We start from the raw sequence: 22413 nt of genomic DNA, 5'->3' as shown, positions 1-22413 counted from the left end.
GAGACAAGGTGCTTTGCCAGTGGAGCCCCCTGGCAAGGTACTTACCTATGTTGAGAACATGTGGCTTGGCATGGTTTTGGGTACATGCTTGGATAAGGGTCTGGTGTGGAATTCTGGGGGGACCTCACACTTTTTCACTCTATAGCAGACCTTTACCTAGGATAATTGCCTGATATAGCTGAACGGAATCCCCAGCCACTTCATTTACACACTGAAGCAAGCAACCAGGAGACATTTGTAGGCAATTTAGACAGCATTTTTTTCTTTGTTATTGTCACTTTTGCTGTTGTAGGTTGTATACAACATACACTATATTGTCAAAAGTATTCGGATACCTGCCTTTTACACTCACATGAACTTTAACAGCATCCCAGTCTTAGTCCGTAGGGTTCAATATTGAGTTGGCCCACCCTTTGCAGCTAAAACATGTTCAACTCTTCTGGGAAGGCTGTCCACAAGGTTTAGGAGTGTGCCTCTGGGAATGTTTGACCATTCTTCCAGAAGTACATTTGTGATGTCAGACACTGATGTGGATGAGAAAGCCTGGCTCACAGTCTCTGCACTAATTCATCCCAAAGGTGTTCTATTGGGTTGAGGTCATGACTCTGTGCAGGCCAGTCAAGTTCTTTCACCCAAACGCACTCATCAATGTCTTTATGGACCTTGCTTTGTGCACTGGTTGGAACAGGAAGGGGCCATCCCCAAACTGTTCCCACAAAATTGGGAGCATGAAATCATCCGAAATGTCTTGGTATGATGACGCCTTAAGATTTCCCTTCACTGGAACTAAGGGACTAAGCCCAACCCCTGAAAAACAACCCCACACCATAGTCCCCCTCCAACAAATGATTTGGACCAGTGCATAATGTTATGTCCATAAAGACATGGATGAGTTTGTTTGGGTGGAGGAACTTGCCTGGCCTGTACAGAGTCCTGAATGCAACACGATAAAACAGCTTTGGAATGAATTTGAGTGGAGACTGCAAGCCAGGCCTTCTCATCCACGTCAGTGCCTCACCTCATAAATGAGCTTCTGGAAGAATGGTCAAACATTTCCATAGACACACTCCTAAACCTTGTGGACAGCCTTCCCAGAAGAGTTGAAGTTGTTATAGCTGCAAAGAGTGGGTCAACTCAATATTGAACCCTATGGATCAAGACTGGCATGCCATTAAAGTTTGTGTGCATATAAAGGCAGGCACCCCAATACTTTTGACAATATAGCGTAGAAATGCCACTTCACAAACAGATTTTTTTAAATCTCCTAGACATGTTATTTAAAGGAATTTTTCAAATTTTTAATGTTGATTATAAAGAATTATTAAAATTCCCCACCAAATTGAATTTTTTTACATTGTTTTCTTGCTTTGATGCGTAATCCTCAGGGCAGTTCCCAGCCCTCAATTTTTTTGACAATCCCTTGCTGATTGGCTATTACTGTTTTTTTTTTTATATATTTGGCTCCTATTGACTTCATTGGGATTCAGATATGGCACCTAAACTTTAGTCATGTTCTGCAAACACACCTGGTACTGAACCTTGGCATGTTTGGCTCATTCCTAATTGTACCAGCACTGAAATATGCCTGTGCATGGTGAGCTGTCACCTTAAAATAGGAAGTATCTAAACAATAATCTTAATTGTCAGGATTACTAGGTATTATTTTAAGAAATGCTACAGATTTAAATATTGAAAATTACTTTTGAAATTCCATTAGTGTGTTGAAGATTACATGAAACTTTAGTAATTTTGTTTTCATATAATTTAAAGGCAAACTGACCTAGCTTTGTTACTAGAGCACAGTTGCTTACTTCATAGCATTCATAGTACATTGACTGATTTTACCTGTTGCATAAAGATGTTTTTTTATAGTGAGTACATCACCAACATATAGTACCCTTTGCATTGTTAAAAGTTATATATTTTTATTACTACAAAGTGCAGTAAAAACATAACGCTTTTGGCTGATAGAAAACACTTACAACATAGCGCAATTTCTCACATTGTCCTCTTGTAGATACATATGTTAAGTCACACGGTATCGGGGCATGGCTTGGACATGAGACAGTGAAGACACATCTCATGTGAGCTCCGGCGCTGGCACTTGTTTTCTAGATCTAATTGATAGCCTATTACATCCCAACTCTGATGGCAAGCATGGGAAAGAGATTGGCAGGACTCACCCTAAAAAGAGCACTCCGGCAAACTCTATCAAGCGAGGGGCTCCGCCTTCCATCACAGGCCTGAAGTCAGACCCGGGTCTCCAGTTTCCTCCGGCGGATCAGATGGGGAGTGGAGCCCAAGTAGACATCTGGGAGTTGCGGAACTTGTGAGCGGGCTTCCCACTGAAACAGACCTGGCATCAATGCTGTTGGGCTTGGAGAATGTCATAAAAAAAGAACTGTCAGCAGTACGAGCAGACTTAGCCCAAGTGCTGGAACGTATGGAGGAAACAGAGCAGCGTCTCGACAGACACGCAGCAGCCATTAGAGACTTGCAGGTCTCTACTCGTAACCTCTCCATAGCCCACAGAATGGAACTTTACAAAATTGAGGACCAAAAAAAAACGCAACAGAAGGAATAATATTCGCAGCAGAGGATTGCCGGAGGCGACAAGAGATAATGACCTTGCGGCCTCCATTTGCGGTATTTTCAATAGCCTCCTAGGCAACCTGGCTGATCACCCCCTAAAGCTGGATAGGGTTCATCGTGCATTACGCCCACTCAACCTATCCTCTGATACCCCCAGAGATGTCATCTGCAGGGTCCATTACTTTGAAGAAAAGGAACTTATCATGAGAAAGGCGAGAGAGGCAGCCACATTGGAATTCGATGGAGTCACCCTGTCCTTCTTCCCGGACCTGGCCAGGGAAACCCTAGAACGAAGAAGAGCACTTAAACCCCTCACAGAGAAACTGCATGAGAACTCCATTAATTACAGATGGGGGTTTCCTGCAGCCCTCATCGCAAACAGGGACGGGAAGACGGCCATTCTCCATTTTCCGGAAGACTTGAATACATTCTGCATGGATCTCAGCATCGAGCCCCCAGAGCTACCGGGATGGCAAGATGCCATACCCGTATCTCCTAACTAGGGATGAGCCGAACACCCCCCTGTTCGGTTCGCACCAGAACATGCGAACAGGAAAAAAGTTTGTTCGAACATGCGAACACCGTTAAAGTCTATGGGACACGAACATGAATAATCAAAAGTGCTAATTTTAAAGGCTTATATGAAAGTTATTGTCATAAAAAGTGTTTGGGGACCTGGGTCCTGCCCCAGGGGACATGGATCAATGCAAAAAAAAGTTTTAAAAACGGCCGTTTTTTCAGGAGCAGTGATTTTAATAATGCTTAAAGTCAAACAACAAAAGTGTAATATCCCTTTAAATTTCGTACCTGGGGGGTGTCTATAGTATGCCTGTAAAGGGGCGCATGTTTCCTGTGTTTAGAACAGTCTGACAGCAAAATGACATTTTGAAGGAAAAAACTCATTTAAAACTACTCGCGGCTATTGCATTGCCGACAATACACATAGAAGTTCATTGATAAAAACGGCATGGGAATTCCCCAAAGGGGAACCCCGAACCAAAATTAAAAAAAAAAAATGACGTGGGAGTCCTCCTAAATTCCATACCAGGCCCTTCAGGTCTGGTATGGATATTAAGGGGAACCCCGGCCAAAATTAAAAAAAAAAAATGACGTGGGGTTCCCCCTAAATTCCATACCAGACCCTTCAGGTCTGGTATGGATTTTAAGGGGAACCCCGCGCCAAAAAAAAAAAAAAAAACGGCGTGGGGTCCCCCCAAAAATCCATACCAGACCCTTATCCGAGCACGCAACCTGGCAGGCCGCAGGAAAAGAGGGGGGGACGAGAGTGCGGCCCCCCCTCCCTCCTGAACCGTACCAGGCCACATGCCCTCAACATTGGGAGGGTGCTTTGGGGTAGCCCCCCAAAGCACCTTGTCCCCATGTTGATGAGGACAAGGGCCTCATCCCCACAACCCTGGCCGGTGGTTGTGGGGGTCTGCGGGCGGGGGGCTTATCGGAATCTGGAAGCCCCCTTTAACAAGGTGACCCCCAGATCCCGGCCCCCCCCCTGTGTGAAATGGTAAGGGGGTACATAAGTACCCCTACCATTTCACGAAGAAAGTGTCAAAAATGTTAAAAATGACAAGAAACAGTTTTTGACAATTCCTTTATTTAAATGCTTCTTCTTTCTTCTATCTACCTTCATCTTCTGGTTCTTCTGGTTCTTCTGGCTCTTCTGGTTCTTCCTCCGGCGTTCTCGTCCAGCATCTCCTCCGCGGCGTCTTCTGTCTTCTTCTCCTCGGGCCGCTCCGCACCCATGGCATGGGGGGGAGGCTCCCGCTCTTCTCTTCTTCTTTTCTTCTCTTCTTCTCTTCTTCATTTTCTTCTCCGGGCCGCTCCGCAATCCATGCTGGCATGGAGGGAGGCTCCCGCTGTGTGACGGCGCTCCTCATCTGACAGTTCTTAAATAACGGGGGGGCGGGGCCACCCGGTGACCCCGCCCCCCTCTGACGCACGGTGACTTGACGGGACTTCCCTGTGGCATTCCCTGTGACGTCACAGGGAAGTCCCGTCAAGTCACCGTGCGTCAGAGGGGGGCGGGGTCACCGGGTGGCCCCGCCCCCCCGTTATTTAAGAACTGTCAGACGAGGAGCGCCGTCACACAGCGGGAGCCTCCCTCCATGCCAGCATGGATTGCGGAGCGGCCCGGAGAAGAAAAGAAGAAAAGAAGAAGAGAAGAAGAGAAGAAAAGAAGAAGAGAAGAGCGGGAGCCTCCCCCCCATGCCATGGGTGCGGAGCGGCCCGAGGAGAAGAAGATAGAAGACGCTGCGGAGGAGATGCTGGACGAGAACGCCGGAGGAAGAACCAGAAGAGCCAGAAGAACCAGAAGAACCAGAAGATGAAGGAAGATAGAAGAAAGAAGAAGCATTTAAATAAAGGAATTGTCAAAAACTGTCTCTTGTCATTTTTAACATTTTTGACACTTTTTTCGTGAAATGGTAGGGGTACTTATGTACCCCCTTACCATTTCACACAGGGGGGGGGCCGGGATCTGGGGGTCACCTTGTTAAAGGGGGCTTCCAGATTCCGATAAGCCCTCCGCCCGCAGACCCCCACAACCACCGGCCAGGGTTGTGGGGATGAGGCCCTTGTCCTCATCAACATGGGGACAAGGTGTTTTGGGGGGCTACCCCAAAGCACCCTCCCAATGTTGAGGGCATGTGGCCTGGTACGGTTCAGGAGGGAGGGGGGCCGCACTCTTGTCCCCCCCTCTTTTCCTGCGGCCTGCCAGGTTGCATGCTCGGATAAGGGTCTGGTATGGATTTTTGGGGGGACCCCACGCCGTTTTTTTTTTTTTTTTTTGGCGCGGGGTTCCCCTTAAAATCCATACCAGACCTGAAGGGTCTGGTATGGAATTTAGGGGGAACCCCACGTCATTTTTTTTTTTAAATTTTGGCCGGGGTTCCCCTTAATATCCATACCAGACCTGAAGGGCCTGGTATGGAATTTAGGGGGACTCCCACGTCATTTTTTTTTTAAATTTTGGTTCGGGGTTCCCCTTTGGGGAATTCCCATGCCGTTTTTATCAATGAACTTCTATGTGTATTGTCGGCAATGCAATAACCGCGAGTAGTTTTAAATGAGTTTTTTCCTTCAAAATGTCATTTTGCTGTCAGACTGTTCTAAACACAGGAAACATGCGCCCCTTTACAGGCACACTATAGACACCCCCCAGGTACGAAATTTAAAGGGATATTACACTTTTATTGATTGACTTTAAGCATTATTAAAATCACTGCTCCTGAAAAAACGGCCGTTTTTAAAACTTTTTTTTGCATTGATCCATGTCCCCTGGGGCAGGACCCAGGTCCCCAAACACTTTTTATGACAATAACTTGCATATTAGCCTTTAAAATTAGCACTTTTGATTTCTCCCATAGACTTTTAAAGGGTGTTCCGCGGCATTCGAATTTGCCGCGAACACCCCAAATTGTTCGCTGTTCGGTGAACTTGCGAACAGCCAATGTTCGAGTCGAACATGAGTTCGACTCGAACTCGAAGCTCATCCCTACTCCTAACATATCAGAAGTGCACTGTCAGAAAGTTTCCCGCAAACACCGTGCAACTACCTCGGGATCTAACCCCCATGTGGGCTAAGTTTACATCTTACGAATACCGCTCTTCAACCTGAGTGCTTTTAAATGGTCACAGTAAGCTCATTATTTTGCCAAAATGTTGTTTCATGTTAAGAGAATTTGATAGTTGTTATGTCTTATTGGTCAGTTTAAAATGGGTTTAGTGTGTACTTTTGGTAGCCATATCACTTAGGGAGAGCTATAAGGTGCTCACGCTGAGATGCCTGCTCTCACTTTAGGCTATATGTTGTAATTTAGTTATGTGCTGGCACTGAATCACACAGATGGCATGTGCCTGGTTTAGACATGTGTGGTCTGGGCTCAAATGAGGCAGCGCCTCCCCCCACGTGGTGCAGCGGTGGGTCCGGCGATATGGTCATCCCTCGTTGGGTGGCGTGTGCTTGTGATGTGGATCCCGTGTCGCTCCAGGCAATGCAATGCAAGGACTTGCGTGCATAACATAGACATGTCTTTATGTCAATTGCTATTTGTCTTTTTCTCTATCCAGTTCTACCTCTTTGCTCCTCCCTTTTCTCTCCTCTTCCCTTCTTCTTCGCTCCCCAGCCCACTTTCCAGCCTTACAGAATATATGAATATGCTGAGACTCCTCAAGGGATCCGATGGCCACGATTAATTTGATTTCCCTCAATGTGAGAGGGCTGTATGTCTCCGGGTAAGAGACATACACTTTACAGAGGTCTTAAGAGCATGCAGGGGGACATTGTCTTCCTGCAGGAAACTCACCTCACACACACCACATCAGTTAGATTGTATGCTCATCATTATCCTACCAGGCATTATAGCCTTTCGGATATTATGAAAGCAAAGAGGTGGCCATTGGATTCCTGAGGGGAACCTCATTCATGTTAGAGGACTCTCTAGCGGCTCCATTAGGTAGATTTTTATTTCTAAAGGGCACCCTGGGTAACTTGCCATGTACTTTCGCTAATTTATATGCCCCAAATCAGGACCAAGCCGGTCTTTAGCCATCACTGTAAAGAAATTGAGGGATTTTGCTTGGGGTTGTATTGTCCTAGTGGGGGACTACTCCCTTAGAACCTACCTTAGATACCTTCAGGGTAGATCTTGCATCCCCCACAGACGTCTTGCATATATCCATAACCAATATAGCCCCCGAGAGAGAAGGATTATACGCATTATTTACATCTACACAGCTCCCATTCACGAATAGATTACTTTTTCATAAATCACCATCATTTAGAGCTCCTGGTTTGATCCAGCATCAAAATCTCTATGATTTCTGACCATGCTCCAATTAGCCTGTCTCTACGCGTACCGTCCCTACCTGTGAAATTCATGAACTGTAAACTAAATGACTCACTCATATCTGAGGAAATTGACATAAAAGAGATTGGGAAGGGACTCTCTATCTATTTCCGCGAGAACATTTCCCTAGAGATATCCCCTGGGATCCTCTGGGAGGCCCATAAGGCTCACACACGGGGCAAACTTATGTAGTTTGGCTCCAGGAAAAAGAAGGAGAGAACATAAAAGAGATTGGGAAGGGACTCTCTATCTATTTCCGCGAGAACATTTCCCTAGAGATATCCCCTGGGATCCTCTGGGAGGCCCATAAGGCTCACACACGGGGCAAACTTATGTAGTTTGGCTCCAGGAAAAAGAAGGAGAGAACATATCAACAGTCACAACTCATTAGAGACATAGGCCATCTCAAGAAAAAACACAAACTCTCTAACTCACCTTCTGCCTTTCACTCTCTTACACAGAAAAGAGAAGAGCTGAAAGCTCTCTTCCATGAGGAGAATATCACTCAGCATCGTATAGTTTCCCAAAAATTTTACCAATGGGGGAATAAGCCCTGTTGCATTTTAGCCCGCTCCCTTCTCCAGAAAAAATCAGCTTCTTATATAGCTAAGTCACTATGCTATACAAAACTAATGAAGTAGCTAAGGAATTTCATTCCTTCTATCAAAAACTCTATCATGTTAGTAAAGCCACTTTAGATGGAGCAACTAGGGAGGCACATATCCAAGAATACCTCACAAAGGCCAAACTACCGAAACTCTCCGCTTCTGCTCTGGAGGTACTGGAGGGGGAGCTCACTACCGCGGAACAAAAAGTGGCACTTAAATCCATGGCTAATGGCAAGCCCTAATGGCTTGAAGGTGGCCTACTATCGTACCTATGCTGATATCTTACTTCCATATTTAACGTCATATGCTAACTCGGTCTCCGCGGATGGGGGCTTCCGTTCAGAGACTCTTCACGCTCACATCACAATTCTACCCAAGCCCAGGAAAGATCCAAGCCTTTGTGGAAGTTACCGCTCTATTTCTTTACTGAATTTAGATGCTAAATTATACGCTAAAGCGATTGCCCTCAGACTTTTACCACTGATCCCACAGTGGATTTCCAGGGACCAAACAAGCTTCATACCAGGCAGGGAGTCATGGGATAATTCCCTCAGAATGCTTTCTTTGATATCCCATGTGCGCGGTTGCTCCCAGCCCACCCTTCTTCTATCCACTGATGTTGAGAAAGCGTTTGATAGGGTGGACTGGGAGTACCTGTTGTCTACATTATCACATCTCGGCATAGGCCCAAACATTTTGAAGAGAATATCAGCGTTATACCAAACACCTTCAGCACAGTCAAGAATAAATGGTACATTGAGTGAACCGTCCTCCTTCACAATGGAACCCGTCAGGGCTGCCCCCTATCACCCATCCTCTTTGCCCTTTCACTAGAACCCTTCCTAGCGATGGTGCGCAATGACCCCAACATACACGGGATTAAAATAGGAACGTCAGAACATAAATACGTGGCATACGCGGACGACATTCTTTTTCACGTACAACAACCCCTTATTTCCTTACCTAACCTTATGTCAGCTTTCACTAAATTTGGCACACTATATAACTTCAAAATAAAATTAAATTGGGTATAGGAAGCTTGTTTAACCATGTATTATATATATAGTATGTACCCTAGAGGTGTGGTTGCCTTTCAGCCCCTAAACGCCTGCAATACAACAATTGTCCCAAACAGGGGGGGACCAAGAGAAAGTGGGGCTCAGAGAAAAGGCGAACCAAAATGTAAATGTGGTATCAAACAATAATACATGTAGATAAAAGAGCATAAACTGGTAGCTAAACTGCCCTGGATAAAAGAATTGATCGGTGACATGAGACCGACCAATGTGAACACAGACGGGGGGACAACACTACGACATGTAATCAAAGACAAACAAACAAACATCCGGACGTCAAGGCAATTGATGTCTGCTCAACCTACTACAATGAGGAGTGTTCAGCTATGCTGAGTGAGGTTGCAAACAGACATCAATCCCCCCCCGGGGGGCTGCTCGAGCCAGGGATGATGGAAGGGGGGGAGGGGAAGAAGGGGGCTGGTGGAGGAAAGGAGGGTAGGAAAGGAGAGGGATAAGGGCCGTGGAGAGGGGCACTGATATAGGCACTGATGTGAATCACCAAAACATCTGATAGATGAGGAGTGTAATGGCCATGAACAATGCTAAAGTTCTGCTGGAGATACAAAATCCAATGATGTGTGTAGCAGCGTGCTTCAGTAGACGTAATGGTACTCTGCATGTGCCCTGGTGAATACTGATGCAGTCAGTAAAACAATTGCTGTCATATAGACTGATAAACAGAAGCACGCAGTTAAGGTGTTCAGGTACTTTACCACTTCCGGGTCCTGTGTGGTACTACACTTCGGCAGTATCTGTTGATTTCCTGACATGCAAATTGGATGTGGGCAAAACCACATCCAATTCACAATAGTGTGAACCCAGCCTAAAAGCTTAAGCCCTTGTCCTCTTTTATTATGCAGACTGTGGGTAGATCTGTTGGGAGAAGGATACAATTATTCTTATAATATATTGTAACCTTGTTTTTGTAGCTCTGGGATCATTGGGTCTTGCACAACCATGAATATGCATGTGGATATCTTCTACACTCAAGTATTTTATAAGCTATGGCTCTAAAACTATTTAGTTATGTCTAGTATTTGACTGTACTGTGTACTTTTTTTATGAAGTCTTTTTTGTATTTGGTAACTATCATCTCATCTTGCTTTGTCAGGTCCTCATTTTGTCCTGCAGAAGCTATTTGTGAAAAGTGACATAAGTGGCATAAAGATGATGCTTCAACACAAAATCCTTGGTCATTTTTCTTCTTTCAGACTGTAAAATATGTAGGCTATAATAGTGATGATCAACCATTGGTTATTTTATAAAACAAGGAATACTGTACAAGAGATAGGAAATATGTATATAGAGTTTTTTTAGGATCAAATATGGTCCATGATAGTTTTAATCATGTAAGAACAATGAAGCTTTGTCTACTATTTTAATATAATGTGTGGTCGCAAATGTACTAGTAAAGTCTGGCTATAATGTTATGTTCATTCTGGTTATGAAATTTATGGATGAGGTCCTTCATCAGAGGTATGAGTGATCTTCCTAAACTGTACTTTGCCACATGTACTTTGCCAGCTCTAAGGACAATGAATGCAACTGTTCCCGCAGAGTGCAATTGCAATTCTGCACTTGAAAAGTGCTCAGTCGATTTGCCTTTAGTAAATTTACCCAAAAAGTGTGTGTGTGTGTCATATTTTAATTGTCTTTTTCTTTCATAACAATTACAGGGGTCTAATCTTTAGGAGTTTCATAATTGTTGTCATGAGGTCCATTATGTGTTGTAAATGCTCCTGCAAATCTTAGTTAACAACTGGCATTTTCTGCCTCCAAGGCAGTAAAGCTAAAATGATTCAACTTCACTAAGGATGACATCACTACCCCACAATTAATATGTGACCAGAGCTTTGGAGGGTTGGCACTGCCTCTAGAGGGTAAAAACTGCTCTCATAACTTTTTGTTACTCAAAATCAATTCTTTAACAAGGCAAAGAGAATGGTCCAGTAAGCAATCCCTTTAAAGGGTCAGTATTGAATATGAAAGAACACATTTGCTTTACACTGTTTCATGCAAGTCTGATTTTATTTTTTTTTTATAGAACCAGCATGCATCCTGCTAGCACATTATCCCTTTCTGTTTTATCCTAGTTCACATCAATTATAATGTATTTGGAATCAACCCAAATAATTCACAGATGCTGCATACAAAATTTAAAATGATAAAAAATCTCCAAATTCAAAACCATAATATCTGTGCACAAATCTTTTTTTTTTTCTTCCCGCCTTAATTGAAATAACACTTTAGTGAATTTGTAGAACAGATCTTATCTGTGAGCTTAAATTATAGCACAAGATGTAATGTTGAAATGTTGCTTGTAGAACAAAAAGCCATCTGCTCTACTGCTGCATGCAAGGGAAAAGCGTAATTTTTATCCTGGAATGGATTAAAATATTTGCTAAATGTGAAAATCGCTTGTAAAACTATCAATACATTGATATTTATATGTTCAATTCCATGTCTTCCAATATACCGTAACTGATTTCACCAGAGAGAGATTTGTCTGCTTGTTTTGCCACACTAATATCCCAGATGAATTAACCTGGGCTAAGATAAACAATTGCGGTTAAAGGTACTCTCTTAAAAAATGTATTTGCCAAAGGTTTACAAAACTGCCAAATAATTAAAAAAATTAAGCTTACAATGTGTTTTGGATTAAAGGCATGTGTAAAAAGAAAATGTGTACCGGACATACATTGCATACCATTTTATATAACCCCAATCCCCCCCTCCTTCACCTCACTGTGCACTAAAAAAGGCCTAAAAGTATATATTTGAACAGTTATCCTTAAAGACTGTCTCAAACCAAACTTGTTTTACTTTGTTTTGAAGTGAGTTGGGAAGGATTAGCCTATCCAAAGTCTTTTTTGCTGTTTGCTACTCGATTGAAGAGATTCCCCTTCAGCTTCTATCCAGATCACATTTGCACAAGAAATGAGGGTACCAATGTCATCAACAAAGTAATGTTCTAATAAAAAATGCTTAAAGTGTTTTCATTGCTGTTTCAACTTCCATTAAAGAAAATTCCCATTGCATGTGGAAAACAACTCCAGCTGAGACACAAAAGTAACAAAAACTTTATAAAGGTTCTAGCCCTCCCTGCATCATCTAAAACAAACAAAAATAGATTTGGCTGGAGTCTTTCTTGTTGTTTTTACACATGCCTGTTTTATCTTCAATGGACATTTCTATTTTTGATAATGCTACCCCAAAAATTGTTAGACAACAAACATGTTGGTTTGTTTGAAAAACCTTTGCTAAATGCACATGTGATTGTGCAGGTATTAAAAAGTGTGTTAATCAAGAATGTGTGGATTATTGTGTCAACGCTAAAACACTTTGGTGGTGATGTAATTGGTGTTTTCAGTGAAAATGGGGGTTATTTCCTAAGGGCAAATCCTCTTGGCACTACAAGTGCAGTTTCAGTGCAGTTGCAAGTGCACTTGTTGTGAAAAGTGTCATTGCCTTTAGTAAATAACACCCAACAGTGCTTTGTATAAGGTTACGCCATTTTCTGGACTCAACACATTTCTGTCAGGGTCAGCTAAAACAAACACAAGCAGTAAATGTCCACAAAGAATTTCTTTTTTTTTGCTTTTTTATTTGAAAAAGGCTTCACATATTTGCTGGCATATTGATGGCCCCCCTACCCGCAAAGAACTCCAGGTATCGTAACCGGACATCACGGGCACTCAGGGAGGGCAAGCCAGGATGGCCGCTTTCAAGCGCCGTCAGTGTGGTTTCAGGTATCACTCCGGCCTCAGGCCCAACAGAGCCAGCATAGTTGGCCGAATGTTTCCTTAAAAAGTTATGGAGAATACAGCACGCCATGATGATATGATTAAGTTTATACTCCGCCATATGGATAGGTGTCAGAAATAGGCGGAACCGGCTGGCCAGGATTCCAAATGTGTTCTCCACCACTCTTCGGGCTCTGGCCAGCCGGTAATTAAAAACCCTCTGTTCCGGGGTGAGGGTCCTCATAGGGAATGGCCGCATAAGATGGTCCCCCAGCGCAAACGCTTCATCAGCAAGGAACACAAATGGGAGTCCTTCCACATTGTCCTCTGGAGCTGGCAAGTCCAAGCTGCCATTCCGGAGACGCCTGTAGAACTCCGTCTGGGCGATGACTCCATCATCGGACATCCGGCCATTCTTCCCCACGTCCACATACAAGAAGTCGTAATTAGCCGACACCACCGCCAACATCACTATACTATTGAACCCCTTATAGTTAAAATAGTATGACCCCGAGTTGGGCGGTGGCACGATGTGGACGTGTTTCCCATCAATTTCCCCTCCGCAGTTAGGAAAGTCCCACCGCTGGGCAAAGTGGGAGGCCACAGTCTGCCATTCCTGTGGCGTGGAAACTGTTGAGGAAAACAAAAATAAATGAGTATTTTTGCACATAAACATGGCAAGCAGATTAGACACAAACATTCTTCACCAACCTCCAGATAGCATTTAGTAAGGGGAATTTAACAACGCCAAAGTATAAGGTACACCTATCATATTCCCCCTCCCCCCTCTCATGGGCCATTTCTAACATTATGGGGGGTGTGGAAATCTTGGACAGGTAACCCTCTTCACTTCATTGAGAGATGAATGCCTAAATACAGGGTATTACTTGGAACAGCCCCTCCTTAGTTACACTATTGGCAGCCCACTGGACAGGTAAGAAGTGTCATAATACAAAGATATAAATACACACTGTACACATTTGAGGACATTTGGACATTCTGCTATTACCTATCAAGATAATAATAGGATACAAAAACTTGAAACAATACCATTTGAAAGTATACAGGCAGGCCCTTTCACTACATGCTTTGGGGAATTCATCCATAAATCTGAGCACAAAAGAGATGGGTATAGTGTGTATGGGTTTGGCAAAGTCAGCAGATAGATGATTGAGGATAGATAGAGAATTGGGATCAGCTGACTTAGCAGTTGGGGGAGGGAGGGTTAAAAATGATTTGAGGACACCACAAAAAAAAGCCTCTGCCACTCTGCCTGAATTTAAAGCTAAAATAACATTTCAAAACATTTTAGGGGGTGTTTGGGGTAAAGCACTACTATGGAGCTGATAAAATACATTGTTTTAAGTGACTACATGTGGTGAATATAGGGCCCGTAGAGCATGCTGGGGAGGTTAGTGAAGGACAATCTGTATGAAGGACCTAAAAAATTAATTACATAGAAATCCAGCATGCATGAGGACAAAGGGGACATTCACAGCATATTCCAATCATGGTAATTAGGGAATGAGGAAAGAAATATAATATATTAGCAAACATTAAATACAATGAAATGTGATATTAAAGGATAAAAATCTTACCTTCATATACTCCTTCTGTAGGACCTGGATGATGGCAGAACAGGTCTCTGGGATAATGATACCCAGAGCCTGGGGGGAGATGCCTGTCGAGAACTTCAAGTCCTGCAGACTTCTCCCTGTCGCCAAATACCGCAGGGTAGCGATGAGCCTCTGCTCCGGAGTGATGGCTTGCCTCATGCAGGTATCCTGCCTGCTGATATAGGGGGTCAGCGAAGCCAACAAACGGTGAAACACCGGGTCCGTCATCCTGAGAAAGTTCCTGAAACCATCAGGATTATTCTCACGGATCTCACGGAGCAAAGGCATATGAGAGAACTGGTCACGCTGAAGCAACCAATTCTTGGTCCATGAACTCCTCCCCACCCTGTTCATGGACTGGACTTGTGTCAAGGTCAGGACCCCAACACCAAGCCCCCACACAGCACGAACTCTACGAGGAGTACGCATACGCAACATGGCTAGAAAACGGTCGGCTGTTCAGAACGAAGTAACAGAACGCAATGAAGAACAGCAAGGCCTGTGAAGAGTGACCTGAAAAACAGTAACGAATGCACAAGAACACAATGACTAAGTCACGCGGAACTTGCTTGCACGCACTGAAGAGCAGACACAAACCCACAAGCACAAACTGAATGGCAGAAAACGATCTGAAAGCCATGAGTCTGAAAAAGCACGAATCGTCTCTCACCAAACTTTTACTAACACGAGATTAGCAAAAGGAGCCCAAAGGGTGCCGCGCTTGGTTCTGAACTGGCCTTTTCTAGTCTCGTCGTACGTGCTTGACGTCAACGCGTTCTTGGTGATCGGAAATTCTGACAACTTTGTGCGACCGTGTGTACGCAAAACAAGTTTGAGCCAACATCCGTTGGAAAAAATCCTAGGATTTTGTTGTCGGAATGTCCGATCAATGTCAGACCGTGTGTACGGGGCATAACTGGGCGTCATATGACGTCCTCAGGATATTAAGCCGCTGCACGCCCCCGGGGACATGCATCACGGCGATCGTTGTTGCGGTGTGTCAGTCTGACACACCACAACTCTGATCTAGGTAAAGAGTCTCTGACGGAGACTCTTTACCACGTGATCAGCCGTGTCCAATCACGGCCAATCACGATGTAAATAGGAAGAGCCGGTGATCGGCTGTTCCTCACTTGCATCTGACAGACGCGAGTAGAGGAGAGCCGATCGGCTGCTCTCCTGGCAGGGGGGGGTCTGTGCTGATTGTTTATCAGCACAGCCCCCCCTCAGATCCCGCCCAGGACCACCATCATGCTGCAAAGGACCACCAGGATGGCCATCCACACTAGACCACCAGGTATGCCCCCCTAGACCCCCAGGGAAATACCAATCTTTGCCCAGGCAGCTGCCAATAAATGCCCAGGCAGCTGCCAATCAGTGCCCACTCACAATGCCTACCACTGCCAGTGCCACCAGGGATGCCTATCAGTGCCGCATATCAGTGCCTTTCAGTGCCACGTATCAAAGCCCATCAATGTCGCCTATCAGTGCCCATCAGTGCCACCTATAAGTGCCCATCAGTGCCCATCAGTGCCGCCTATCAGTGCCCATTAGTGCCGCCTATCAGTGCCACCCATAAGAACCCATCTTTGCAGCCTTTCAGTGCCCATCAGTGTCACCTATCAGTGCCCATCAGTGCCCACCAGTGCCACCCATGAGTGCCCCCTATCAATGCCCATCAGTGCTGCATTTCAATGCCACCCATCAGTGCCGCCTACCAGTGCCCATCGTCAGTGCCCGTCAGTGCCCACTCATTGGTACCACCTCATTGGTGCCACCTTATCAGTGCCTGTCAGTGCCGCCTTATCAGTGCCCATCAGTGAAAGAGAAAACTTACTTATTTACAAAATTTTATAACAGAAACAAAAGTAAAACTTTTATTTTTTTCAAAATTTTCGGTCTTTTTTTATTTGTTTAGCAAAAAATAAAAACCACAGAGGTGATCAAATACCACCAAAAGAAAGCTCTATTTGTGGGAACAAAATCATAAAAATTTAGTTTGGGTACAGTGATGGATGACCGCACAATTGTCATTCAAACTGCAATAGCGCTGAAAGCTGAAAATTGGTCCGGGCAGGAAGGTGTATAAGTGCCCTGTATTGAAGTGGTTAAACAGGAGTTTTGTAGTATTTAGTAGATAAATATATCCAGAGAGGCTGGTATTTCACACTTAACGGATATAATATCTACATGCAATAATGCCATAGGCCCTGTAGATGGATTGACTATTGTTAATAACCGCTTTTTAAGTGTTTTTATACATTTTGAATAATAACATATGAACATCTATCCTATTGCAGCTTTCTTTTTCTATGACACTTGTTTGTTGAATTTCCAAGAGTAGTCACCCAAGGAGGACTTCATGAGTTTTTTTTTTTATAAGTTTTGACATTACCCAGTGAATATGGTGTAGAGTACAAACACTTACCTGAGCCTGTCAGGGATCCAGAGCTGTACCTGGGTGCAGCCTTCTCTCCTTTCTACTCCTCCACTCACAGTGACTCAGGCAACAGCAGGAGCTATTGACTCCTGCTGCTATCAATTAAGTGCTGTGTGGAGGGACTAGGGATGGGGCTGAGCCTCACTATGTGTGTCTATAGAGCATGACTCCATAGATACACAGCTCAGAAGTGAACACATACATGTGTGCCCCCATGGCAAGCAGCTTGCTATGAGGTCACACAGAGAAGGGGAGGAGCCTGGAGTGCCAGCAGGGGACCCCAGAAGAGGAGGTTCGGGCTGCTCTGTGCAAAACCATTGCAGAGCAGCTAAATATAACATGCTTGTTGGTTTAATAAAAAAAAAATCTAGACTTTACAATCATTTTAAGAAAGGAAGAGTAAAAGGTAATTGCAATGTCCTGTAACCAAAAGCAACTACCGTATTTATCGGCATATAACATGCACAGGCGTATAACACGCACCTTCATTTTAGGAGGGAAAAAACTTAAATTTTAAATAAAGAGCTTTGAAACAAAATAAGGGTCAGTGCCCATCAATGCAGCCTCACCATTGCCCATCTGCAACCTCACCATTGCCCATCTGCAGCCTGATCAATGCCATCTGCAGCCTGATCAATACCATCTGCAGCCTCACAATTGCCCATCAATGCAGCTTTATCAATGTCCATCTGCAGCCTCACAATTGCCCATCAATGCAGCCTGATCAATGCCCATCTACAGCCTCACAATTGCCCATCAATGCAGCTTGGTCAATGCCCATCTGCAGCTTGATCAATGCCCATATGCAGCTTCAACACTGTCATGAATACAGCCTGATCAATGCCCATCTGCAGCCTCACCTCAGATTACGAGCACCATCTGATTACATACAGCGAGAATCTCCTGTTTACTCCGTGACCTCTTTAATACAAAGTCCCCCCTCCTGGACTGGCTTCCATGATAGACCGAACACTGGTCCAATGCCAGCCCAGGAGATGGGACTTCCTATTATAGAGGCCGCTGAGTAAACAGGAGATTCTTGCTGTATGTAATCTGATGGTGCTCGTCCCGACTTTAGTAACTAAAATCTAACTAGTTGTTAAGAGTTACATTACAGGGAAAAAACATCAGTACTTCCTGTGCTGTTAATGAACAAGCCCAATAGGATCATATTGACTTTAAAAGGAAAAACACATGTGGTTCTGCAATGCTTTTCCTAAAGTATTTACTAAAGTGAACCTTTCAAAAATATTACAAGTCTGCATGAATTCAAAAATATACTTTTTCAAAAAACTGTATCTTTATCCTCTAATTTATCTGAGCTGCTTAAAGATTTTGACTAGGCTGAGATGATGTCATCACTCTTCTGCTTAGGCAGGCCATACATGGTTCAAATTTTGAAAGAATTTTCTTATCTAAGAATTTTCGTTCGAACTTCGCACCATTAGAAGGCTGTAGCAACAGCCAATTTTCGTGCAGCCATCGAAATTGAGTAATCAGGCATGTTGGAAATTTTTTGACTAACGATTTGCTAATCAACAATGGGAGAATCCTACAAGAAATGTAATTGAAAAAGAAATATGCAAGAAAAGAAAATTCCCGGAAAGAAAAGAAGATTCCCAGCCACGAAAATTCTTTTCTGTAGCAAGATGAAGTGAAATTGAAGGTTTGGTTGGTCTAATTTCAAAATCAATGGTGGCACCATCGAATCACAATATGCACATAATTTCTGATTTTCAAAAGAATGTATGGCCAGCCTAAGTCTATGCTACCACAGTGATCCTATTTTTGTAGAAAGTCACAATGTGAGAGGATGTAGCAGGGGGCTGATCTATGTCAGTTATTTATAAACGCAGTCATGAACTACACAGGCTACAGGATTTAAGGAAAAGTGCTGTGCACTCTATGGAAGTTAATAAATACCTGAGTTACATGTACACATAACTAAGAATACATTTAACTAACATATATGATGCTAGGTTAGCTCTAACATATAGCAAAGCTATATACCACTGGTGACTTAAAGCGGACCTTCAGTCATTTTTCCAACTTTCCATCTATTAAATCTTCTTCCCTTGTTTTTTTAACTTTGAATAGTAAAATGTTTTTTTTTTCTGTCAGTAAATACCTTATACAGCCCACTTCCTGTTTCTTGTCTGGTCCTTAGACTAATCTTATGGTATCATGCACAGTTCTCTCTCACTCTCGTGAGAGTTTGCCAGGAAAGGAAGGGGATGAGTCATACGAGGACCAATGAGAGCTGCAGGGCTTCAGGGATGCAGAGCTGGAGGTGTGCCTCTGTGTGTGTGTAAATCCAGGAAGTGAACAGGCAGCAGCTTCATATGCCCACAGTTAAAATGGCTGCAGACAGACTTAGTAGAGGGAGATTTCTGCAGCATATTTGGCAAGTACAGAATCACAGTATATATAATATAATATGCAAAGTGGTTGGAGGGAAGCTTAAGAATGACAAAGATGTTTTTATTACAAATTATGTAAGCAGACTGCAGTTCCTCTTTAATCGGTTGTGGACCAGCTGCCGCAGTTTTACTGTGGCAGGTTGGCTCCACTGCGTTAAATCACATTATTGTATGTGATCTTGCGAGGTCCGGATAGCAGGCACGGGTGCATCGAGCTCCGTGAGTCCAACCGTGGGTCCCGTAGATTTGCTGTCTGCGGGGATACCCATCTTTGTCTCACGGAGAGGAAGAACGGGGAAATGCTGATGTAAACAAGCATTTCCCCATTCTGCCTAGTGACAGGACACTGATCACAGCTCCCTGTAATCGGGTTTGGTGATCAGTGTCGTGTCACACAAAGCCCATCCCCCAACAGTTAGAATCACTCCCTAGGACACACTTAACCCCTACAGCGCCCCCTCCTGGTTAACCCCATTCACTGCCAGTCACATTTACACAGTAATCAGTTTGTTTTTAATCACACTGATCACTGTATAAATGTGAATGGTCCCAAAATAGTGTGAAGAGTGTCCGATGTGTCCGCCATAATGTCGCAGTCATGATAAAAATCGCTGATCACCGCCATTACTAGTAAAAAAAAAATTAATAAAAATGCCTTAAATCTATCCCCTATTTTTTATAACTTTTGTGCAAACCAATCAATAAACACTTATTTACCAAAAATATGTAGAAGAATACGTATCGGCTTAAACTGAAGAAAAAAATGTTTTTTATATATTTTTGGGGATATTTATTATAGCAAAAAGTAAAAAATATTGCTTTTTTTTCAAAATTGTCGCTCTTTTTTTGTTTATAGCGTAAAAAATAAAAAACACTCAAATACCACCAAAAGAAAGCTCTATTTGTGGGAAAAAAGGGCGTCAATTTTGTTTGGGTACAATGTCGCACGACCATGCAATTGTCAGTTAAAGCGACTCAGTGCCGAATCGCAAAAAACGCTCTGGTCAGGAATGGGGTAAATTCTTCCGGGGCTGAAGCGGTTAAGTAAGTGATTTCAGACAGTCTTTCCTGTTACAGCTATTACTCAGATTGGTAAGCTTCAGCCAGATCTTTTACAACATATGCACTAGTAGGTATGATTCTGTATGTCGATCGCATGTGAGTGTTGCAGGGAAGTAGATCTTTGATCTTTTGGTGGAAAATGTTCCTATTATGTCACATTGATACCACTTTTGCCAGCTTTTCTAGGCCTATATATGTTATTAAAAATGATTAAAGGCTGGTATGAGTCGGTCTCTCCACAAAAAAAGGTAAGCAGTGAGAGATTTTCTTGTCTATTATTGACCTGCACACTTCTAGGATTCGCAGTTCTCTGTGTGCCTGCTTTGCTCAATTAACAGGTATGGTGTGCATGTGGTGAAAGGCACTTTCCCTGTTTTTTGGAGAAAGGGAAAAAGAGTGATCAGTAGAAATGCTTTTACAACACGTCAAAAAAGTCATACAGGTGAGAAGCAACACTTTGGATGCTCAGAAAATCTTGGTATTGGTCTTTCAACTCTTGCACCCCCCAATTGTTGCAAGGAAAAATTAAATGGCTTTCAGCAATTGTTATAATTGGACATGTAAGTTACCTATAAATAGAATTCCTAAAATCATATCCACAGTCTTTGTTTTCAAACAAATTGCCAATAGCTATTAGTGCTATGACACATGTCAGGAACAGAAGACATTTTAAAGCCCACAAAGAACAATGTATAATGTAATTCTAATGGATCTCTATAAAGCAATATCCTATTTTACTGTCATCTTAAAATAATAAAAACATTTCTTTCTTATGCAAAGCATTTCCTCTTCTAAAGCAATTCATTCTAAAATGAACTTTGCTGAAAACCAAGGAGTCAATGCCACTTTATTAGTTTCTGTCTTATTAGACATCTCTTTTCATACAATCTTTTCATTGCACACAATCTACGTAATTAACAAACAGAATGGCTTCTGCATATTGAAAATCAAGAAGGGAGAGATGTTGTACACATGCATTCATTTCATATGCCAACTTCTATAATACTGATGTAATAATAACATAGTTTCAATTTGATAACAGTAATAGGTGCATTGAATTCCCCTTACAGTGGAGCAACAATTGAAACAATGGAAAGCCATGAATATATTAAGACAAGTGATGCTTCCCATTTAATTTAAATGTCATGCACAAAATGTGAGCAATTTCTATACTTCAGACTGTCATGATAGGTTCACTGTCACTGGCTAAATGTATCAAAAGAAAATGTACAATGCAAACCCATAAGGAGAAGCCTAAGTAGCCAGCAATACGTTCCACTCATTTTGATCATTGCAATTGTGTACTATTGGGACCTAAAGTTAAAGATAAGATCCCTTTCATTGTAGAGGCAGCCATTATGAAGAGAAGAAGGTGGTATGTAATTGTTCATATATCTCTCAAGTACAGTATATACTTACCTATCAGCTATAAAAAGCATTTTCCAAAGCATCCTGGTTTCTGGTCACATAACTTGGGGTGCAGTGTAGCTCTTCATTGTGGTTGCTGACATTAATAAATTCCACTGCACAATCTGTGGATGTTAGCACCCTAATGCACTCAGGTCCTGCAACCAAAAATCTGAGCCCTGTGGGATCTTCATATTTCAGTTCCCATGAATGTTTTCATAACCCTAAATTCTCTAATGTATGTCTAACTAATTAGAGCAGAATTCTGGCTAAATCCAAAGATAAAAATAAATAGCCCATTAAAAGATAAAATAATACAACCAGCTTTTACTGATTACTAATTCAATTTCTCTGAAAGTCATTCTGGACCTAACCCAGCCTGGGATTGGACAATGGAAGAAGAAGCAGCACAGTGATAAGCTCATCTCTCTGTCACTCAATGTTCTCTTCCTATTATTATACATCTTGTTAGCAAATTAACGGATTGCCTTTTTGTGCTGCTTCTGCTTATATTTAAAAAAAAAAAATACATGTAATGATATATTGAGGAATACAGACCTATTCATTTTGTATATATATATTTATAT

The 22413-nt window shown here is 42.9% G+C and overlaps 1 protein-coding gene across 1 annotated transcript in view; it reads right to left on the bottom strand.

The window, feature by feature from the left end:
• GALNTL6 (polypeptide N-acetylgalactosaminyltransferase like 6) overlaps positions 1-22413 on the bottom strand; it is a 2428129-nt gene that overhangs the window by 2016765 nt on the left and 388951 nt on the right. The window lies entirely within an intron of this gene.

This window comes from Aquarana catesbeiana, linkage group LG01 (genome assembly GCF_042186555.1).
Source record: "Aquarana catesbeiana isolate 2022-GZ linkage group LG01, ASM4218655v1, whole genome shotgun sequence".
Taxonomy (NCBI): domain Eukaryota; kingdom Metazoa; phylum Chordata; class Amphibia; order Anura; family Ranidae; genus Aquarana; species Aquarana catesbeiana.
This window is presented reverse-complemented; position numbering and strand designations above follow the sequence as displayed.